Source organism: Alligator sinensis, unplaced genomic scaffold (genome assembly GCF_000455745.1).
Source record: "Alligator sinensis unplaced genomic scaffold, ASM45574v1 scaffold111_1, whole genome shotgun sequence".
Taxonomy (NCBI): Eukaryota; Metazoa; Chordata; order Crocodylia; family Alligatoridae; genus Alligator; species Alligator sinensis.
In genome coordinates this window covers 2,717,146-2,723,464 of record NW_005841875.1, presented here as the reverse complement: position 1 = coordinate 2,723,464, position 6,319 = coordinate 2,717,146, and positions in this window count along the sequence as shown.

Here is a 6,319-nt window from a genome sequence, read left to right as displayed (position 1 = left end):
CGCTCTTTCCTGCCTATGCAGGGGGTCGGACTCGATGATCTATTGAGGTCCCTTCCGACCCTAACATCTATGAATCTATGAATCTACCTGCAAGCTACGCAGAGGACAACAAAGCCATTTTCCTGACTTCCGCAGAGATTGTGTGATCCCCAAGTACTACAAAAATGTGTCCTTATGTTCAGGCAAGGTTTTTTGAGTAGAGGTGATATCTTTTATTACACCAACTGAGTAGTTGGGAAAAAGTTCTTAGCAAGCTTTTGGGTGCAATCACCCTTCTTCAGGCATTGGGAGTCTCTGTTCTGTTCAAGAACTCTGTTTACATCTTTCTTTTCCCTATACTGCATATACGTGTTACCTTACCACTCATTAGCAACAAACTGCAGTGCATGCTGCAATGCATCTAAGATCTAGTCCAGCGGTTCTGAACTGGGGGTACCACGAGATGAACCCCCAGGGGGTACATAAGCCTCATCAGGGTGTACGTGAGATATATTTCATACATTGTCTAACAGGTCGAAGGGCCTAAAAAAAATTAATTTCCCACCGAAAGGGGGTACATGAAGTCTCACTCTGAGACCAAGGGGTACGTTGACTGAAAAAGGTTCAGAACTGCTGATCTAGTCCATTTTTCAGAACCCAACTCTATGCAGCGCTTAAGTAAACAACAACTCTTAAATTGTCAGCTATACTTTAGGATTACAGACGTCACATTGTAAGCATCAGGTTATGATTAATCTGCCCATTATTCAATTCAAAAGTTTATTCATTCTAATGATAACAAAAAGGCAAGCACTACAATTCTTTCTAGATGCAGATAGTGTTAGGGTAACAGCACAGTTACCATCCACAATCTAACCAGGCACAACAGAGCAACTGGGATACAGTGAAGGCACACAGGACAGCACAAATAGTCCTTTTATATATTTAACAGGCTGCATGAAGAGGGAAAGCAAAATACTTAGGCTTATCCCTAGTCCATTAGTCCCAACCCACTCGGCTGGCAGATCTGAAGAGCTTGGTCAAGTAGAGTGCTATGGAAAAGACACATTAAGAAACTATTCAAAATTGAATTTTCTGCCACAGCACTGAAAGTCTGCAAATATGCTGAATAATCATCACTGATATCCACCCATAAAGGCACTGAATTTGGTAATAGCTGAATGCTATCTGCACCTTCAAGAATGCAGCTTTCTACTTTGTTAAGCAGCCCACTCCTAATCCCATTCTATTTCCAATTATCCTTCCTGGCTTGCTGGGCATGCCTTGACAGAGGGGCGGGCAAACTGTGGCCTGTGGGCCAGATGCGGCCTACCAGGCCATTCTATCCAGCCCGTGGGCCCCTAAAAAATTTAAAAAGTTAATATTTATCTGGCTCTGGCTGCCTGTCACGCAACCCTCGATGCCTTGCCGAAACTCAGTAAGCGGCCCCTCCGCCCGAAATAAGTGCCCGCCCCTGCCTTGACAGGACGTTGTTAGATGACAAAGTACTTCAGCCAGGGAAAAAAACCCCAAAACTTTCTTTGCCTCATTTTAAAAAGTCACTCCTTTAGAGGAAGCTTAGTTTATCAGCTTCTTTTGACACTAGGAAAGGACAGCAGCCCTTGACTTCAGGAGGGCCGATTTCAATGAGTTAAGGAGATTAGTCGGGGAGGCACTGAGGTCCCGAAAGGTGTGGGAGTTGGAAGTCCAAGACGAGTGGTTGTTCCTTAAAGAAACAATCCTCCGAGCCCAAAGGGTGACAGTCCCAAAGCGAGTCAAAGGGGGCAAGAGTGCTCAAAACCCCACATGGCTCACCAAAGGCACTCAGGAATGTCTGAAAGCTAAAAAGGAGGCGTACACCCGATGGAAGCGAGGGGCCATGACCAAGGAGGATTCTCTCTCCATTGCTCGAGACTGTAGGGGGGCTGTTAGGAAGGCTAAGGTGGAGACAGAACTAGGACTAGCAACCAGGATCAAAGACAACAAGAAGTCCTTTTTTAAATACATAGGGAGTAAAAAGAAGGCACTGGGTAATATGGGGCCCCTGCAGGACATGCTTGGCAATCCAGTGGTTGCACCAGACAGTAAAGCTGACCTCTTTAACAAATTTTTTGCCTTTTTTCTGAGCAGGGACTGGCACTTCCCCCCCATCGGGATCCCGGACAGACTCAGGAGAGGCACATCCAGGCCTAGGGTCAGGGAGGACATAATTAGGGAACTTCTGGAGGGGCTGGATGTGTTCAAATCAGCAGTTCCAGATGATCTCCACCCCAGGGTGCTGCAGGAATTGGCAGAGATAATTGCGGGACCCCTGGTATGGCTTTACAAGCACTCACGGTGCTCTGGCGAGGTGCCAGAGGACTGGAAGAGGGCCAATGTAGTCCCCATTTTCAAAAAGGGGAGGAATGAGGACCTGGGAAACTATAGGCCCATTAGTCTTACCTCGGTCCTGGGGAAGCTCTTTGAGAAAATTATCCAGGAGCACATCTGCGAGGTACCAGCAGGAGAGATTATGTTTAGGGGCAAGCAGCATGGGTTCATTAGGGGCAGGTCCTGTCAGACCAACCTGGTTGTCTTCTACAACCAGGTCACAAAATCCATAGACGCAGGTGTCGTGGTGGATGTAGCCTTTCTGGACTCTAGGAAGGCCTTCGACACTGTCTCTTACGCCATTCTCATTAAAAAATTAGGCAACTGCGTTGCCTACAGTCAGACAGGTTGCAAATTGGCTGGAGGGCCGCACCCAGAGAGTGGTGGTGGACAGGTCATTTTTGACATCCTCATCAGTGACTTGGACAAGGGGGTGAAAAGCACCTTGTTCAAATTCACAGATGACACTAAGATGTGGGGAGAGGTGGGCACGCTAGAAGGGAGAGACAGGCTACAACTAGATCTGGACAGGTTACAGGGGTGGGCAGATGTCAGTATTGCATCCCATCCTATTCTCAAGTGCAAGGTGCTGCACCTAGGGAAGAAGAACCAGCAGCATACCTACAGGCTGGGGAACTCCTCTCTCATCAGCACAGAGGCAGAAAGGGATCTTGGAGTCATCACTGATTCCAAGATGAACATGGGCCGTCAATGTGGGGACAGGGTCAGTAAGGCTAACCGCACCTTGTCATGCATCCACAGATGCATCACGAGCAGGTCCAAGGAGGTGATCCTCCCCCTCTATGCAACATTAGTCAGGCTGCAGTTGGAGCACTACGTCGTTCTGAGCGCCGCACTTCAGGAGGGAGTGGCCAGCGTTGAGAGGGTCCAGAGGAGGGCCACTCGCATGGTCAGGGGGCAGCAGGGCAGGCCCTATGAGGAGAGGCTATGGGACCTGAACCTGTTCAGCCTCCACAAGAGAAGGCTGAGGGGGGATTTGGTGGCCGTCTATAAGCTTACCAAGGGGGACCAGCAGGGAATGGGAGAGTCCCTGTTCCCCCTGAGCACTAACAGGAGTAACTAGGAATAACGGCCATAAATTGACTGAGAGTAGGTTCAGGCTAGTCAACAAGAGGCGCTACTTCAGTCAGGGCAGCCAGGATCTGGAACCAACTTCCAAGAGAAGTGGGGCTCGCTCCTACCCTGGGGGTCTTCAAAAGGAGGCTAGATAATCACCCTGCCGGGGTCATTTGACCCCAGCATCCTTTCCTGCCCATGGCAGGGGGTCAGACTTGATGATCTGCTCAGGTCCCTTCCGACCCTACCAACTATGAAATGAACAAATAACGACAAGTCAAAATTGGACATGCGCTTAACCTGGGTCAGCAGCTCGGTTTAAATTGTTTTTGCCTACTCTTCCTCTGAGGTCTCTGTCAAACCATGACTGCTTACTCACCCGTGAAAAAGAGCTAAGTTGCTGTGGTCTAGCTTCCTCTTATCGAGGGATAAGAACCAGTAACATCAGCAGTCTCCTGAGAACAACTGACAAGTAAATCCCTGCTCACTTTTAATTCACCGTAACCTGATCATTTCTCCATATTCAGTGTGCACCAGCTCTTCAAAACTCTTGCTTTTACTGGCTTCTCTAAATATCATGATCTTTAATTTACCTTAGAAGGGAGCTTGTATAGGGTAAATAATCCTAGAAGTCCAAATGTTATTTTTATTTTTTTTTTACAATAAACTTTCCTTCTACAGTTTCTCCTGCCCAACGAACACCACTCCCTTTGCAACTGAAGGTTAATTTTCAACATATATTTCCTTCTATATCCAGACAGCCTGTTGATTCTATAGCAGACAAAAAAAAGTATTTTATGTTCTTACTGCTCAAGACAGTTCTCATCTTGGCACACAATGTCATCAAAAATAGTTCAGTTTAAGTCAGCTTTCTTTCCCACGGACAGACAGAGGTATTACAGCAACAAGTACCTCATAAATATGTAAGAATTAAGGGCCAGATCAGAAAAGGTATTTAGGTATCTAAACAACCATGAATCCAAGAGACTTCAACCTGCAAAAAATCAGGTTGGTTGATGCAGAGAGAACACCGATAATAACCGAGTTTCCTTTCTTAAGTATTCACCAATTGCATTCGTGTTGCCTACCCATCCACCAACCATGTTAAATTGTGACTGTGTTATTTAAAAACGTAGAGATCCCTGTAGCATGTATTCCCAAGCATGCTATAAAAACACAGGCAACTCCCGCTTAATGCTGTAACACTCGTTTTACATTGATACCCAACTCCACTCTTCAAGTTTTGTTATAATGCTCATGGGCATCACACAGCTGGCAGCAGGGAGCGTACACTAGCGCCACAGCTCAGCAGCAGCAGCACAGTCTTGTTGTGCAAGTTAGCGCCAGTTGGCTTGTGTCACCATCTTGGTTCATCAAAAAACAAACAAACCTGGTCTCGCTTAACGCTATATTCCATTTAATGCTTGGTTTTTCAGGAACCAATTAAGAGCGCTAAGTGGGGGTTTGTCTGTATTTTACTTGAACAAGTATTTAGGAATCTGTACTGGCAACAGGACTGTCCTTAAATGGTTCTTACCCACCCCTTGGAAAAGTATTTTAAGGAAGAGGTTGGTATATCACAATCAAGCGTTTCACAAAAAAATAATTAAATCCTTTTTGGTATGAAACACTTGTTTGGGATATACCAAACTCTTCCGTAAAAATTCTATACCAAGCAGCACTTTTCCTACTTACAACATGACAATTTAGAGACTCACCACATACCATAATTTGAATAGAAGTACAGTACTGGAATATTTTATAATGGTAAAGTTTGACCATGCTACACTCATAAGCATTTGTCTGTGAAAGCACCTTTGTGTAACTTCATAGAGATTATCAAGGGCACTCTACAAAAAGAGATGGGTTCAATCAGCACACTACAGTAGTCACAGGCACAGTGCCAAACCTGTCACTTCAGTGTTAGTGACAACCATAAGGGGGCACATCAGTGATGTCTCCCAATTCTGTAATCAGCAGCTCTCCCAAGCACACGCCACAAAAGGTATTTTTCTCCATGCTAAAATCGTATGAACATACAACACCCCTCTCTTTCGCTGTCACTGCTTTTCAGCTACAAGTCCTGAAGTAACTTGATTCAACACAAGACCTCCATTTGGGACACAAGGTCGACATGACGGGAGGAGCGTGCTCGACCGGCACAATAAATTGTTGCCCCCTAGGAACAGAAACGCAGCATCTCTTGCTGCTCTAAGTTAATCATTGGGAACAGAAACGCAGCATCTCTTGCTCCAAGTCAAATCGACACACGCTTCCTCAGAAGAGATCGCTCTTTTCACTCGTGCAGGCACACGATGCGACGCGACGGTGTCACCAGGCACCCCGAACAGACCGTGCGAAGAAAAGCTGAAATAAATTTGCTCCGACCTATACCTGTCGCTTTCCTTTTTTTGGGGCAAAAGTCTAGTTCACAGATTTCACAGTCGTTAGGGCTGGAAGGGACTGTGGCAGATCAAGTCCGGCCCCCCGCCCCAGGGGCAGCAAGTCAGCCAGGGTCACAGGATCCCAGCAAGACCAACTGACTCTTAAAGGAGTCCCGAGTAGGTGCACGCATCGGTCCGATACAAGGCAAATCACCTCTCCCACGAGTCCCAATTCCCTTTCGCCTCTAGACCAATACGGCCGCGACGCAGCCCGATGCTTTCCTTTCGGGCATTAAACACTTTAGAGACAGGGAAATTGGGAGGAAACAAAACGATGGCTTTAAAAACATTGTGAAAATTTACCGAAGCCGTTCACCCCCGTCCGTCCTGGCACTTGCCGGCCGGGCGGGCGAGTCGGCGTGGACGTCTCTGGCGAGGCAGGGAGCGGGTCGGGAGGAAGCCACGCGGTTTCGGCAACCGCGAGCGCCGGAGCGGCCCGACCACCCCGG